Source organism: Physeter macrocephalus, chromosome 4, assembly GCF_002837175.3.
Source record: "Physeter macrocephalus isolate SW-GA chromosome 4, ASM283717v5, whole genome shotgun sequence".
Classification (NCBI taxonomy): Eukaryota; Metazoa; Chordata; class Mammalia; order Artiodactyla; family Physeteridae; genus Physeter; species Physeter macrocephalus.
Window position 1 is genome coordinate 30,090,478 of NC_041217.1, and position 17,506 is coordinate 30,107,983.

The 17,506-nt window shown below is 39.6% G+C and overlaps 1 long non-coding RNA gene across 1 annotated transcript in view; it reads left to right on the forward strand.

Annotated features, from left to right (window-relative positions):
- Positions 1-17,506, forward strand: part of LOC102982445 (uncharacterized) — a 157,924-nt gene that overhangs the window by 105,944 nt on the left and 34,474 nt on the right. The window contains exon 3 of the long non-coding RNA XR_003679391.2: positions 3,267-3,400. This is a non-coding gene — a long non-coding RNA (uncharacterized lncRNA). The remainder of the gene's footprint in view (positions 1-3,266; positions 3,401-17,506) is intronic.

The following is a 17,506-nucleotide window of genomic DNA, read 5'->3' on the forward strand; positions in this document are numbered from 1 at the left end:
TGGAGCTCCCCCTACCCTATCAGCTTACAAAATTTTAAGCAACAAATTCAAGGAATAGTCCAAGCAAATTATATTAGATTTTTTTTTCCAGTATCATACCATTTAAGAGTCACAGATTTAGAAAGGTCTTAATTACCACTCCTTCCTGGAACAGACTGAAGCCCCAATCTCTCAAAGCCTGCACCATCAAACCCCTCACCCTTCTTTCCTTCCTTTCCTCTGTAGCCATTCCAAGGATAAAACTCTAAGCAAGCTTCTTTTGAGTCGATGTCTTTTTTTTCAACCGAGCTTCTACAATTCTCTTATCCGCTTGCCCAGTTTGGTTTAATGGTTCAGCAAAACTTTCTTCCATACTTTCTCTATTTCTTAGCAACATAGAGGTATTAAAATCAAAGCACAAATTCTAAATATAGTCTAGGCCAATGAACAATAGTCATACCTACTACTTTCCAGAGCTGTGATTCCAGGTCTCTGAACTTGGCTGCAGTTATTTTCAATAATGTTTCTGATTGTGAACTCATATTGAAACAGGAGGGAAGGGGGCAGGGCACAACCTTTAAAAGAATGACATAGCCATTGAGGACACAGCAAAAACTGGTTAGAACCAACTAGATCCAAGACAGCAGAAGATATGACTTCCAGTAGACCTTGAGCCTCATTATACACTCATTGTAATGCATTAGCATGCTAAATGAAACACCCACCAGCACCATCACAGTTCCAAGGCCAACCATAAAAGGCCAAAAAGTGATCAGTGGCCCGATTCCTGGAAATCTCTGCCCCCTCTCCAAAATAGTTGGCATAATCCTCCCACTCATTAGCCTATGAAATTGCCCAGCCCATAAAAAATAACCACCCCATATTTCAGGGCCTGTTGCCCTCTGAGATGACCCACACTCTGTGGATGTGTTTCTCCTAAAGCCATTCTTGCCTTTTGAGATGGACCACATTCTGTCTCTGGAATGTGTATCTCTCTAAATGAATCCACTTCTTACCTATCACTTTTGTTTCTCACTGATTCTTTCTGCGATGAGACATAAAGAACCTGAACTTCATTAAGTCCTGAGACCAGGTGTGTGATCTCAATTAAAAGACAGTGGGTTCAAGTCCCAATCTGGGTTGTGCGTTTTCAATATACCCTTCTGCCACTGCTTATAAAATCATTTTGCAATCACTTTATAGATGCCTTGTTTGAGTGGTACCCCTCAGACTAAAATAACTTTTTTCTAATTGTAATATTAACCCTCGCTAATTAGAGGCATTTAATGTTGTCTATCCTTTTTGGGATATTCAGTAAAACTGGTATGCTATTTCTATTTTAGGGCAACCCTACTTTCAGTTGCTCAGCATGTTTATACAACCTACTTTATTTGTGCTTTCATTAACAGATGCCAGACTGTTCATATGTTCCCACAGGAGATGCCAGGGCCTTTCTAGCTCTGGTCCTAAATTTATACTCAAACAAGCCTGGAATTTTTCTGAGTAGACCATAATGACTCTTTCAGATTTTAAATCCTTTCCTGAAATTCGTTATCTACATGATACCAAAACAAACACTGATACAATGAATCAGGTAACTGGTTTAATCAGGAAAATCCATTTGATGGCAGTTTTTACTTTCAAAATAATGAACATATTTCAACAAATTAAGACTCATCTTGTGTATTTTGTACAGTTTTGGATCAAAATTAATGAAAAACTTCTGCCTAATTTGCAATTTATATATATTCACTATAGTTGTTTGTGGAAACAGGAATTTTTCACTTTGATACAATGTGACTCTTAACAAACATATTAGCTTTTCTTTCAAACAATTTATTTAATTTTTTCTCCTAGAAGACTTGGGGTTTTTTCTTCATTATGATTTTACTAGCCAAACAAACTTCTTTTTCTAATACAAAATAGGTTATTTGTTTAAACAACATTTTAGTAGAAGCCAGTAAGAAAATATATAGACCTCGAAGTACTTTCTTTTAGTTTTAATATAGTGATTGAAGAGCCTAAATTCAGTGTAAAATATAACTGAGAATAAAGCTGAGAGTGGAAACAGGTTTTTTCCCCATCAATCTAAGGGGAATAAATGAATGTGCTCATAATGCAATTTAATAATTTAGTAGTCCGTTTTTCCCTTCAGATTTTTTATCATTATATTATTTCTAAAGCAAATATGTTCAAAAAATAAACAAAGAGAGTATGAAACAAAAACAAAGTGCTAAACAGTTTTCCTAAATTTCTCCCACTTTTTAAAAACTTCCTAAAAGTGTGACATTTCTCAGATCTACTCTTCATCTTGCTGGCCTCAGAGAGAAACTCTGTGACCTGTGTAAGAGAGAACACTGGTTTCTATCAGGTAATGATGTTACTATAATCATCGATGATTTACCCAAGACTAGTAGGTGATAGCACTGAGATGCACCCCCAGGTCTTCTGAAGGTCCTCAGGCTTTTTCCTAAACACCATGTTCTTATCTCTGCATTCATTGAGTTCTTTTTTGAAAAATAAGTGATTATCATGGCCTGCATACAAAACTAAGGTTCAGCTCTAGACTTACCTAATACACCCTATATACCTTCTAATCCTGTTATACTGCAATGCTGGGCCCCCCACCCCTGGGCCCGCCCTTGAGGAAGAGAAACAGGCATGGTTTTCTTGACATAAGAGAAGCCATTTTCGGCTTAAGCCATTTTGTGATCTAAGCCTGACCATAATGCTTGCCCTTGAACAGGTCTCAATAATTAATAATCTTAAGGGAACAAAAGAATGCAGGAACAAAGGACTGTTATTAGGCAAGAGAAGTAACAATAGCAAAGATAACAACCACTTGTAAAGACTCCCAGTTCTGTCTCAATGGCAAAGATTAACCTGAAGCACTTTCTTGAGCTGTTTTGCAGAATTTAAGCCCCCTTGGGTGCTCAACCATCAGATCAAGCGGAACCTAAGGGATGATGATGTTGACCTTTTCTGACCCTGGTGACTTCAGTCAACTAATGCATGGACTCTGTTGACCTTTGTCTCAATTCTAGGCTGAATTTTCCTCTGCTCAAGACCCTTCATGAAGGTGCATGTACCCTTTGCTTAAAATGTCCCTGATTTTGCTGTTTGGGGAGATAGATACTTCTTTGGGAAAGATCCCTGGTGTTCTCCTTACTTGCTGCAAGTAATAAATCCTCTTTTCTCCAGCTCTTTGAGTAGGTTGTGTCTTTCGGCTCAACAATAACCAAGAGGGGAATCCAGTTTTCAAGTAACAATTTCTCTCTCATCTCAAGTTCTTTAATAGGTGGTTCCTGGCAAGGAGTGCAGCTTGCACATGAAGTTCACCCAAGGACCCAGGTTCCTCAGGTGCGGCTGCAGTTCCAAGGTGACTGTTTCACATTTGACCAGCAGGAAATGGAGGAGAAGGGTGGGTATACTCTGTTTCTAAACCCATGAATAACAGTGACACGCATTAATTCTGCTCACATCCTTTAGCCAGAACCTAGTTACGTGGTCACGCCTAGCTACAAAGGAAGCTAAAAAAGAGAATCTTAAGCTCAGCAGCCTAATAGAAGTTTCCTACCTGAAACTTTTATTACTACAGATAAAGAGGAAAACAGATATCTAGGGCACAACTAACAACCTCTGCCAAAACCACTTTGGTGACCCAAAAATCTGAGCGTACTACTTTTTCACACATAGAACACATTCACCTCTATGACAGGGAGACAGTCCCTGAGTATTATCTGTTTGTCGCATTCGCTTCAAGTCCAAGATTGCTGGGTGATGTCCAATATCTCTGCGTGATGTATGTCCTTTAATTAGGATGGGATGTGTGTCTTATGATCCAATGACCTGTAAACTAAAAGAAGCGCTTTCTCCACAAACCTCTGCCCCAACCAGTATACAAAGAAAGGAAGGGAACCAAATAAGTTCAGTACAAACTGAAGCATTTTGAAAGTGAAAGAATTGGAAATGCATAAAAATCACTGATCTCTAGCAATTTTTAAATCCCACTAGCAGAAATTATAAAAACTCCCTACCCTGAGTAATATTCCATTGTATATGTATACCAAATCTTTATCCATTCATATGTTGATGGGTATTTAGGGTGTTTCCATATCTTGGCTGTTGAAAATAATGCTTCTATGAACATTGGGTGCATATATATATTTGAATTAGTGTTCTTTGGATAAATACCCCAGAAGTGGAATTGCTGGAGCATATGGTAGTTCTATTTTTAATTTTTTAAGAAACCCCTATACAGTTTGCCATACTGGCTTCACCAATTTACATTTCCACTAACAGTGCACAGTGTTCCCTTTTCTCTATATCCTCACCAGCACTTATTATTTCTTGTCTTTTTGATGATATTTCTTGTCTTTTTGACAATAGCCATTCTGACTGCTGTGAGGTGATATCTCATTGTGGTTCTGATTTGAATTTCCTTGATGATTAGTGATGCTGAGCATGTTTTCATATGCCTGTTGGCCATCTGTATGTTTTCTTAGAAAAATATCTCTCCTGGTTTCTGCCTATTTTTTAAATGGGTTATTTGGGTTTTGTTTTTGGTTTTTTTTTTTTTTTGATATTGAATTGTGTGAGTTATTTATATACTTTGGATATTAACCCCTTATCAGACATATCAGTTGCAAATGTTTTCTCTTATTCAGTAGGTTGCCTTTTCATTTTTTTGATGATTTCCTTTGATATACAAAAGATTTTAAGTTTGGTTAGGCTCCATTTTTTTGTTTTTGCTTTTGTTTCCCTTGCTGAGGAGATAGATCCAAAAAAATATTGCTAAGAGTATTGCCTACGTTTTCTTCTTGGAGTTTTATGGTTTCAGGTCTTAGGTGTCTTTAAGCCATTTTGAGTTTATAAAGTAGGTTTGGTTACTCTGTCTTTCAACCCCTGATTCTGCTCTCTAGGAGGGATTTCTGTTTTCTGTGATTGTCTTTAAAGTGGATAGTGGGATTATGCCCTCCTTAGGAGGCTAAACATCTTTCACCCTGCTTCTTGTTTGTGCAGATTTGGGAACCGGAGGTTGCTTTAGACATCAAAAAATCACAGGCTTTTGTGAGCCAGCCTGTAAGTTCTTTTTAGCAGTAAATTTCCCTTAGTAGGTTTCTTGTTTCCAGGTAACCACAGCAAAGCCTATCATCTAGGCATAGGGTGATTGAAACCTCTGGTCTTTAATTTCCTGCCCTTGGTGCTCTATCCACACCTATCACTCACCCCTAAATTGAAGCTGTCTGGAAGAAAAGCCTTGAGTAGGAAGGTAGCAACCTGAATCTTCTTGCCAGTGATAAATTTCACCATGAGCCAGTTCCAATTATCTGCCTGGGAAGTCTTTTAAAAAATATATATTTTATTTATTTATTTATTTATTTTTGGCTGGGTTGGGTCTTTGTTGCTGAGCACAGGCTTTCTCTAGTTGCAGTGAGTGAGGGCTACTCTTCGTTGAAGAGGTGCACGGGCTTCTCATCGCGGTGACTTCTACTGCTGCGGAGCACGGGCTCTAGGCACGCAGGCTTCACTATTCCCAGCACACGGTCTCAGTAGTTGTGGCTCGAGGGCTCTAATGCACAGGCTCAGTAGTTGTGGCGCATGGGCTTAGTTGCTCTGTAGCATGTGGGATCTTCCCGGACCAGGTCTCGAACCCATGTCCCCTGCATTGGCAGGCGGATTCTTAACCACTGCACCACCAAGGAAGTCCTGTCTGGGAAGTCTTAATGGGCATCCTTGAGAAAGGCTGGGCTACAGCTTTTTTTTCTCTCTCTTTTTTTTTTTTTTTTTCCCTGTGCCACCTCTCTAGAACCAGAACCACCTCTTAGAGCTAGCATGCATTCATGACTCTCTTACAACTTTGGTAAGAGACAAGAAGCAGCTGACTCACACCGATATTATGAGTTTTTCCAATTATTTCCACTTGGATTGTAGGCTCTATTAGCATATAGTTTGTGTGCAAGCTGTTACAAGTTACAGTTCTACCAAAACTTTTTTCAGTATAAAACAAGTATCCCTAGGGCATTCCCTGGCCCGGATTCAGTCCCTGAAAGATCCTGCAAGCTGCATGGCATTGCCAAAAACCAGAGCAAAGCCACAAGTATCCCTAAATTTTCACTCTGCAGTATCTGTCCCTTTGTCACCAATTCCCGAGTCTTCATACAGCATTCACCCTGTTTGTGTGTCTGTGTCCAAATTTCCTGCTTTTAGAAGGGCACCTGTCAGATTAGGGGTCTACATACACTATTATAACTTTATCTGGTTTAACTAATTACATCTGCAATAACCTTATTTCCAAGTAAGGTCACATTCTGAGGTTCTCAGGAGTTAGAATTTCAACCTATGAGTTTAGGAGGGGGACAATTCAACTCATTATAGAGTGACATTCCTAGATGTAAGGGATGGAAAGTTGTTAATAGCAAACTCCCAAACTCAGGAAGGAAGTGAAAACCAGTCAGATGCAGTTGAAAATAGAGTGGCTGAGATGGAGAATGGAGTCATCTGATAAGGATAATAATGTCTGTCACCTTATTATAAGGATTAAAGAAGATAATACATGTAAAACATTTAATACAAAACCCAGAATGTATAAAAAGTACATATTTTCCTTTCAATAAACAGTAGTTGCCACTATAAAAATAACACTATCTCTAATAATAATACTCTTACGTTTATTCATTAATTCAGTTATAATTTATGAACTCCCATCTGTACTAGCCCCTGTGTTAAGAGCAGATACGTAAAGTAGATTAAAATTAGATGTTTGTTTAATGATTGAATGAGTGAGATTACAGTCAATGGAACAGAAAGGCATGTAGACAATTATGGGCCAGTGAATCGAGTGCAAAAAGGCATACAGAGTCCTATGGGGAGAATTGGAGGGTCAGGGATGGCTTCAGCAAGAGATGATAGTCGAATATTTACCTGTGCCTGCACACCATCGGAGTGGTAAAAAGTAGGCACCACAACACTCATAATTTTTACATCATTGACTCAATTACTTTATAGAAATTGACAGTGAGTGTGCATCTCTCCCCAAACTACGGTAACATGTTTTTATATTGGGAGTTCCATAATGCTGAGGGATTAAGTTTCCAATTGTGGAAGGTTTGAGTCTGAATATAGCTCAAAAGAAGAATTTAAAGAATTCTTTGATAGAACCCATGCATAATTATAAGCAATATCTGATGAGAATCCTTATGAAGCATGTCAATTTTAAAAGCTTAACATCTTTGATTACAAAGAAATAGGACAGATCATGTTCATAGAAGTTCAGAAATAGGGCTTCCCTGGTGGCACAGTGGTTAAGAATCCACCTATCAATGCAGGGGACACGGGTTCGAGCCCTGGTCGGGGAAGATCCCACATGTCGCAGAGCAACTAATCTTGTATACCACAACTACTGAGCCTGCACTCTAGAGCCTGTAAGTCACAACTACTGAAGCCCGAGTGCCACAACTACTGAAGCCCGCACGCCTAGAGCCCGTGCTCCACAAGAGAAGCCACCGCAATGAGAAGCCCGCGCACTGCAATGAAGAGTAGACCCCGCTCACCGCAACCAGAAAAAGGCCACGCGGCAACGAAGGCGCAGCCAAAAATTAATTAAATAAAATAAATTAATTTAAAAAAAGAAGTTCAGAAATGGTGAATAACACATAAAACCAACTCTTGAAACAAAGACAAAACTTTACTTCTCACTCTCCTTTTCTTTACCTCTTAAAGTTACATTGTATGTTTTGTATCTCTTACTTTGGCTGATGAAATTTGAGTAGATATATTACATGTCATTTCCACACAGAAACTCTGAAAGTCAGAGTCTGATAAACCACACTGGTTTTTCCTATCTCAGTGATCAGAAAATATTGCCTAGACAGTGGTGCCTCATCAGCCTGTTTCTGAGTGCCAGTGATTACCAAAGACATGTATCAACTTACATTGCACAGGTGAGTGAGAAATATACCTTGTTTTGTACTAAACCACTGAGATTGAGGGTTGTTTGTTAATACAGCATAACCTAGTACATTCTGCTGATATAGTAATTGAACTTTAAACCAGCATTTAATGCATCAATATCTTTCTTTTTTTTTTTTTTTTTTTTGTGGTATGCGGGCCTCCCTCCGCTGCGGCCCCTCCCCCCGCGGGGCACAGGCCCCGGACGCGCAGGCCCAGCGGCCACGGCTCACGGGCCCAGCCGCTCCGCGGCACGCGGGATCCTCCCAGACCGGGGCGCGAACCCGGCTCCCCTGCATCGGCAGGCGGACGCGCAACCACTGCGCCACCAGGGAAGCCCCGCATCAATATCTTTGAGGGCACAATTAGAAGCTGTTTTCTTTCCCTCTTACCATGAAATCTTGTTCAGTTCATAGATGGACTTTTCTCACTATAGAAAGGACTTCTTTATACCTTATAAAGGATTTCAGAGGGTTTGTCATCTCCTTAAACTATAAAAAATATTTTGAGTTTTTTTGACCATGCAAGTTTCTTTTTCTTTTTTTTTTTTGTAGAGAACTGTTCATAGTTTTTATCTAGTTCCCCAAGAAGCCCATAACCCATATAAGATTAAGAACAACCACTATAGAAGCCTGTATTTGTAGATTCCTTCATCAGTGAACAGTTGCATAACAACTTAACATTAACCAGTAAACAGTAGCTATAGTCAGGATGTGAGTTGGAGAGAACACTGTTTTGGAAAGTTTAATGAACAGTAGCTATGTACAGACTTCTAAATTAAATAATACTCTGGTTTTTTGACTTTAAATTTGTCAAGTATTTTCATCATTAATAGCTCTTCAATGTATCATAACATTTTTTAAGGGGCCATTGGATGAAGAATTGTTTTATCAATGGATTCTGTCCACCAATTTCTGATCTGGGTCTATGGAAAATACGCATGAACACATACACATGCACATACATACACATACACTTGGTAGAAATTCAATCAAAAGGGCAAGCTGAAAGATCTTCAGATATCACTACAGTGTTCATGGTATATTCTATGGAACCCTAGGTGCATCATGGGCAAGAGAGAGGTGGGTCTGAAACCGCTGGGACTTGAACCCACGAGCCGGGACTTGAACCAACCAAAACCCAGGTTGGGACTTGTACCTCTGGTCTTTTAACTGAGATCACATACCTGGTCTCAGGACTTAGTGAAGCTCATGTTCTTGACGTCTCATCACAGAAAGAATTCAGTGAGAGACAAAGTGATAGGTAAGAAGTGGATTTATTTAGAGAGAAACATACTCCACAGAGTGTGGGCCATCTCAGAAGGTGAGAAAGGCACCAGGGTATGGGGTTGTTGGTTTTTACAGGGGTGGGTAATTTCATAGGCTAATGAGTGGGAGGAGTATTCCAACTATTTTGGGGAAGGGTGGGAATTTCCAGAAATTGGGCCACTGCCCACTGTTTGACCTTCAGGGTCAGCCTTGGAACTGTCATGGTGTCTGTGGGTGTGTCATTTAGCTTGCTGATGTGTTACAATGAGCGTATACTGAGGCTTAAAGTCCAGTGGAAGTCGACTCATCCACCATCTTGGACCTAATTTGTTCTAATCAGTTTATGTCATGTCCTTGGGCTATGTCATTCTTCTAAAGGTTGTGCCCTGTGCCCTTCCTTCCTGCTCCAGGTCTGGGGGTTCTTTGTCCCCAATCCTATTCCTCCCAATCCTATTACTCAACTAGAGTAACTCCTTTTATGTGTTTTACATGGTGTTCTCTCTTTCTATCTTCCCCTCCCACTGTCTCTCACACTCTCTTTCTCCAGAACTCCTGCTTTTAAAATGTTCAAAAGCCACTAGTATAAATTGTACATGAGAAATAGTGAGCTACCTCCAAGAACTTGGAAGTAAAGTTGACTTCTGAGAGTTAATCTATGAAATCTAAATTAAGGAAGGAGAAAAGAAATAGGCAGAATTATTTGGAAGAGGATGGTTCTCAGGTCTGAATAATATATGACTCAACCAAATCAGTAACATTTATGTTTCTAAAGAAATAACATGCCTCTCAAAAAAAACTGAAGAAAGGATAGGGTGATTAGTAGTAGACCATGGAAAAATAAAAGGCAGAAACTTCTCCATCTCCAGCTCTGAACAGGGAGACTTAAACAAATGCATCCATCAGATTACTTTTTTGGGGCCCCAAATTCTCTCCTCCTCTCCTGACATTTCTGCCTCAGCCTAAAGAGAAGGAATTTTTCTCCCCAAGGAAGAAGGAATTGATAATCAGACTGGTTAAAGCCATCTTTCATTGCCTCCCAAAGTTAGCAAACTGACCTGGGAATGCATCTTTGGGACAGTTAGAGATCACTGGCTCTGTGAACACAGGAGACAATGGCGATTAAGCTCTGACAGATTAATTTGACTTGCTAGTGAACCCTGGATCACAAAGCTATTAAATTGAACCATATGAACTACTGATATTAAAGCCAAATCTGACCTCTGTACCCTGACACTGAATTAATTCTTGGAGGCAGAGTTTTGGGTGAAGTAGAAAAGAACAGCTTTATTGCTTTGCCAGGCAATGGGGACCATGGCGGGCTAATGCCCTCAAAACTGTGTGTCCCAACTTGGAGGGAGTAGTGAGAAGTTTTATAAGAATGGTTCAAAGAGGGCATGATCAGCTCATGGACATTCTTCTGATTGGTTGGTGGTAAGTGGGAGTCAGCATCATCAACCTTCTGTTTCCAACTGGTCTGGGCGCTCAGTGCTTGGGAGCATCCTACCGTTAACTTCCCCCACCTGGTGGGGGTCTCAGTATCTGCAAAATGGCTCAAAGATATTGTTCTGTATATCTCTTGTGGGGGAACCAGGACCCTGCCCCAAGGCTGCACTATTGTTTCTTTTGATTGTTCCTCCCTTGTCTCTGCATCCCCTCCCTTCCCTAATTAGCAACTGTTTAAACCTGCTCATTGGAACTCAGGAAAGGTCATGGAGGCTGAATGAAGCCTATTTCTTGTAATCAAGAAATGGGGGACACAGAAAGGCTTTTGTGCCCAGGAGCCCCACAGGGTCCTGCTCAGTACCAATATTCAACCATTTTTAGCCTACAAAAATGAATGTTGTATATGGTTCTACATAATTCTATTTACATGAACTGAGGTTTGATTTCAGATTGGTCTAGTTCCAAAGCTTGACTCTTTTCACTCTGAAGCACTGCCTTTTCTGCAAAATGTCTGAAATTTATTTATTGGCTAGTTTCGAGAGGTGTGTGTATGGGAGGGGGAGCATGATGATTGGAAGTGGTGAAGTGGTGATTATAAAGACTGATATGGAAACAATGTGTAGGATGGATTGGAGAAGAGGCTTATGTAGAGAGACCAGGTACGAAAGGGACCAGTAGACCAGGAAGAAGCATGAAATCAAAATGGATAGAAACTATGGGAAGAGTTCAAAAGAAAAAAAAAATCGGGAAACTTAACTTCTCCACCCTTGTCAGCAGGGCACTAAAGAGATCACTCCTTGCTTTTTGGGACAATCCAACCCTGCCCGAGTCTTTTTAAAGTACAATCAGTAGACAGACCTGATATCCCATCTGATGACTCACCTCTTATGCAATAGCAATGAGAGTGATTCACTTCTCTTCTGCCTACATTTTCTCTCTGGGCTGTCTTTTCCAGTCCCATAGCCTAGACTGCCAACTGAATGTCAATGACTTGCAAATATTTATCTCTTGGCAAAACCTTTCTCTTGGCCACAGACTCCTTTACCTAATTGACAATGGAATAACTTCTCATCATTGTCCCAGAAGCATCTCAAACTCAGTATATACAAAGTTGAACTCATAGATTTCCCCACTAATTTGGTCTTCCCTGTATTTCTATAATTCTTTAATTAATATCATACTAGGGATACATCTTATATTGATTCCTTCTCCTCCATCCTCAACATCTAATCTGTTTTTCTATCCTTTTATCTCCTAGACATTTCCTTCACTCTATTCCCATTGTCAAAGTTCAGTTGCACATTATTTTTTATAATGGCCTCTTTTTTTGCGGGGGGGTGGGGTGGGGCGGGGCGGGGGGAGGCAGGGCTCTCCACGTGGCTTGCAGGATCTTAGTTCCCCAACCAGGGACCAGGGATCAAAACCATGCCCCCTGCAGTGGAAGCACGGAGTCCTAAACACTGGACCACCAGGGAATTCTTTATAACGGCCTCCTTATTAGTCTTCTTTCTCTATTTTAAAAATATACTCTTCAAGTAAACTGCCAGTAATTCTGCCTTCAGAAACCATCAGAGAATCAGTTTCAAACTCTTTACTATGGCTATTTTTACTGCCTGTTTACTGCTTAATTTTCTAGCTTCATCTCCCATCATTCTCTCCCTTGCATTTTTTTTTCATTTCTCTTATGATTTCTAGGCCAAAAGGATTGTCAACTCCCCCTACATACCATACCTTGTCATACTTTCATGCATGTGTACAGATTTTCCCTCCACCTAGAATGCCCTTTCCTCCACCTCTGCCACGCCTCATACCCTGCCTTGTCCACCTGGTTGTCTTAGTCACACTTAAAAACATCTTTCCATCTTCTCTTTGAATCCTTCCCACACCTCCTTCCCCTTCCCCCAGGCAGAGTGAGTTGTTCCCTCTTTTCTACTCCCATAATACCTTCTTTCTACATTTACATTGCACTAATTACCTTCTTACATAACAACTCTCTGCCCCATAGACTGTGTATTCCTGAGGGTCATATCTTGAATGGATGAATGAATGAGGGAGTCTAAGCCAATTTTAGTTCCCTTTTATGATATAAAAGTAGTTTGAACTATTGAAGTGTAACTGATATTTCCAGAAGTCTGTGAAACACAAACTATTATGATTCAACCCTAACGAGGACCAACTCAAAAATGGACAGAAAGGTTCTCTTCTTATTTTCTTTTCTTATTCTCTGTAATTAAACAAGGAAAATCTTGGGTTATGCCTTGTAGTCTATAGGACTTCTGGAAATACATCTAATGTTTGAAATAAAAAGATTAGAATAAAATTGCCAATTATAGATATAGTTAAGAGTCGCTTATGTGCTACTAAGGTGGTTGTTTGGCCAGAAGATTTTAAGAGACCAAGTGCCTTGGAGGATATTTTTCCACTTGGTTGTTTATTATCTTCATAGTCTTTTAGCTACTGTCAGGTATCATATGTTGATTTCACCAAAATATTCAACTCCTATTCTTTCTTTTGAATTTCATGCTGTCATAGAGGAAGTCTTTCATCTTTGTGTATATAGAAATATTAATTGATGATTAATTACTATATTTCACTGATTAGTTGAGAGCTAAACCAATAAACAAGGTCTTTAAAAATCTGTTCATTTCTATTATCCAGAGCTCTATGTCCAGGGAAAGATCATAGTTTCAGAAATGTTAGGACTTTTCTAGCTAGTTCCTAAAAATATAATTTTCTAGAGTACTTAAAGGTCAAGAATTCAAAATTTCATTATTTCAAACATTTTTGAGCAATTATCACTTCTTGATATGTTGTAGTCTGACATTTAATTTCTCTTTATTTATAAGCTCAAAGTGTTATCGAACCACTATTTGGGAAACAGAGTTGAGAAGGAGCTCTTATTCCTTCTTCCAGAGAAATACTAACCTTCCAAGGGAATATTAATCTGATTGGATCCAAGTCTCAGACATGCTGGACCACATCTACCTGTGGATGGGGTTATGGTGTATTGAAAGGTCCTGCACCTAATTGTGAATCTCTCTTCTTCCTTTTGCCCCTTGAAGCAAGAGCCACAGAAACTTTCAAAGGATCTTCTCCAAAGGTAATCCTAGCCACCCTACTCTCCTTCTTTGCCCTTCTTAGCATCCACAAACATTCTTATCTCTTTAGTCTTTTGTACTAAGTGATCAACCTGAAGTTAGTAAGACCCTGAGGTAAGGATTTATACTTAAACTGGTGAGAAAGGCACTTAAAGTAATCCTTTTCACCAGGTCACATTTTCTAATCTGGCCAACCAGATATCTCTGCATTGGAATTTAAGTACAGGACCACTTAATAATAAATGGTAACTTTTTTGCCATTTCCCTTGGATCCTTGTGCATATTTCTTCTTTGTGGAAATCATGGGAGAAGGGATGAGTGGGCAAAGACTAGACTGAAGAATTTTGGGGTTTGTTGGCAATAATACCATTTAAGGATTCTCCAAACTATCTATCGTAACAAGCTTTTGGGGACTTTGTTTTTATTGTCCTCATTATCTGAGTTATTGTCATCATCATCATCATCATCATCATCATTTGGATATTACTCAGAGTTTTCATGGCTGAAATTGCAGAATTACAAAAATATTGGAAGAAACTGAAAGATGAGATGGTGTTAAATGTAAGGCTAGGGACTTCCCTGGTGGCTCAGTGGTTAAGAATCCACCTGCCAATGCAGGGGACATGGGTCCGGGAATATCCCACTTGCTGCGGAGCAACTAAACCCATGCAACTAAGCCCGCATGCCACAACTACTGAAGCCCGCGCGCCTAGAGCCCATGCTCCACAACAAGAGAAGCCATCACAAGGAGAAGCTTGTGCACCGCAACGAAGAGTAGCCCCCTCTTGCCACAACTAGAGAAAGCCTGTGTGCAGCAACGAAGACCCAACGCAGCCAGTAACTAACTAACTAAATTTATTTTTTTTAAAAAGTAAGGCTACCAGGAAAAGATAATAACAGACTAATGACATTAAAGATTATTATCATAATAATGATCACAATAGTGACATTAGCAGCTAACACTTATTGGACATTTACTCTGTGCTACACCCTTTGGTCATTGCCTTATATGTGCAATTTTACTAAATTCTCAAAACAACCCTATGAAGTAGGTACTATTATCAGTTTCATCATACAGATTGGAAAACCAAGGGCTAGAAAAGCTATGTAATTTTCCTGAAGTCCAAAATGACACTAGTGTTTGATATAATGTTAATTTGGGAATTTGGAAGGAAAGTGATGATGTCACAAATCTTATTTCTAGATTTACGTTCTCATCACTCATATAAGCAAAATTTGAAAAGGGGCTAAATGCAAATAAAATGTTACGGAATTTTTTTGGTAAGATATATTTATTAAAATAAAATACTGACTTAGACATCTACCTTTATTTGGAGACTCAGTATCCTTTTATTTAGATTTATGGCCTAATTAAATTATGTTGTTGAATTTCAACTTTGCCTCTAGCACTTCTATGGGTTTTCTTTTAATACACATAGTTGAACTCCAAGCATTTATTAATGAGTACAAACCTCATGCTCTTTGCAACTCTGAACTTAACAGAAATCTGGTAGAAAGACATATATGGTAGAATGACTATCTGCATAGTCATTCACTTTTGATGTTAATCAGTGTCATGATTTGCCATTAAAAATGATTTGGGGGGCTTCCCTGGTGGTGCAGTGGTTGAGAATCTGCCTGCTAATGCAGGGGACACGGGTTCAAGCCCTGGTCTGGGAGGATCCCACATGCCGCGGAGCAACTGGGCCCATGAGCCACAACTACTGAGCCTGCGTGTCTGGAGCCTATGCTCCGCAACAAGAGGGGCCGCGATAGTGAGAGGCCCGCGCACCGCGATGAAGAGTGGCCCCCGCTTGCCACAACTAGAGAAAGCCCTCGCACAAAAACGAAGACCTAACACAGCAAAAGTAAATAAATTAATTAATAAACTCCTACCCCCAACATCTTCTTTAAAAAAAAAAAAAAAAGATTTTGTTTACACGTTTGTTTGGCTTTCACTGTTTCTAGGCACAGTCTTATCCTATGTGGCAGGTTATAGCATCATCCAGTTCTCCAAAGGAATTTCTTAGAGTAAGAGGTGTAAGGTTCCCTCCCTGCCTTCTAGTAGAAGACACATAATTTCCCTTGGGGAGCCTTAAGACCAGCCAGTTCTTCAGCCAGGGCAATGATGTATGAGTGGCTTCAAGCCCATGAATGGCTTGAAGGGCAGGGCACTGCAGCTTGATGCCTGCAGGAAAAGGGAGACAAATTTTTATGTAAACGTAGACTTTTGCATAATATACCTGCTTCCAAGTTATGCAAGTTGTAACGAGCAGTGTTTTGGAAAGAAACACACAGGTATAATCAGCTACTAAGATACATAAGCAGAATATGTGGAAAATGTTTTTCTCCTACAGGGCCTTGTGAGTGGCATGGAAAGGAGCTTTTAAAAATGAGGGAGACACCAAATCCTGTTGCCATGCAAGGCTGTAAAAAGTGAACAGTATGCACACTCCTGGGGCTCTTGTTTAAAGGATCTGGATTGGAATGAGAACAGCAGATATCACATCAAACTGTTGCCATGAAAATCAAAGGAGTTAACCCAGGACCAGAAGATTCATGTCAACAGGTTGAAAGTTATGGGAACACCATTATAAGTGTTCATATTTATTAGGTAGATGATATTTCCTTCTAGACAATTTTCTTAATATTTTGGTTTGAAGTAATGTGAATAAATAACTTTTTTGCTGAATTAGAAAACTATCTTTATGCATGTGGAATATCTAGTGCTCTTATGAATCATCCCTAACTGACTGTACAAATCACTGCATTTATGAAGAATTGGTTTTCAGGGTGTTATGGCCTGAATTGTATCCCAATAAATGTATATGTTGAAATTCTAACCCCCGTTACCTCAGAATGTGATTGTATTTAGAGCTAAAGCCTTTAAAGAGGTGATTAAGGTAAAATGAGGTCATTAGGGTGGACCCTAAGCTAGTATGCCTGAATCCTTATAAGAAGAGGAGATTAGAACACAGATGCACAGAGGAAAGATCAGGTGAGGACACTGGCCAAAGGCAGCCATCTGCAAGCCAAGGAAAGAGGCCTCAGGAGAAACCAAACCTGCCGACACCTTGATCTTAGAATTCTAGCCTCCAGAATTGTGAGATAATAAATTTCTGGTATTTAAGTCACCCAGTGTGTGGTATTATGTTATGGCAACCCTAGCAAACTAATGCAGAGAGTGTGAAATTTAAAATGACCTAGTATTTTCTTATCTTTTAAAAGAACAATTCCCATTATTATTTTTTTAATTCCCTGTACAGAATAAAATACATGACTTTCTTCTGAAGTTGGCTGAAGTTGCAGAGCTCCTCAATTTAGATAAGGGTCTCCCTGGCTGGCCTGTAAATTCCTTCAGAAAAGAAGCTGAACCCTGTTCTTGTTTTTTGTGCATTCTCTGGGTAATAGCATCTATTAGGTACTCACTCTTTTTTTTTTTTTTTTTTTTTGGCCACACAATGCAGGATCTTAGTTCCCCAACCAGAGATCAAACCAGTGCCTCCTGCAATGGAAGCACAGTCTTTTTTTTTTTTAAACATCTTTATTGGAGTAAAACTGCTTTACAACGGTGTGTTAGTTTCTGCTTTATAACAGAGTGAATCAGCTACACATATACATGTATCCTTGTACCTCTTCCCTCTTGCATCTCCCTCCCTACCACCCTCCCTATCCCACCCCTCTAGGTGGTCACAAAGCACTGAGCTGATCTCCCTGTGCTATGCAGCTGCTTCCCACTAGCTATCGATTTTACATTTGGTAGTGTAT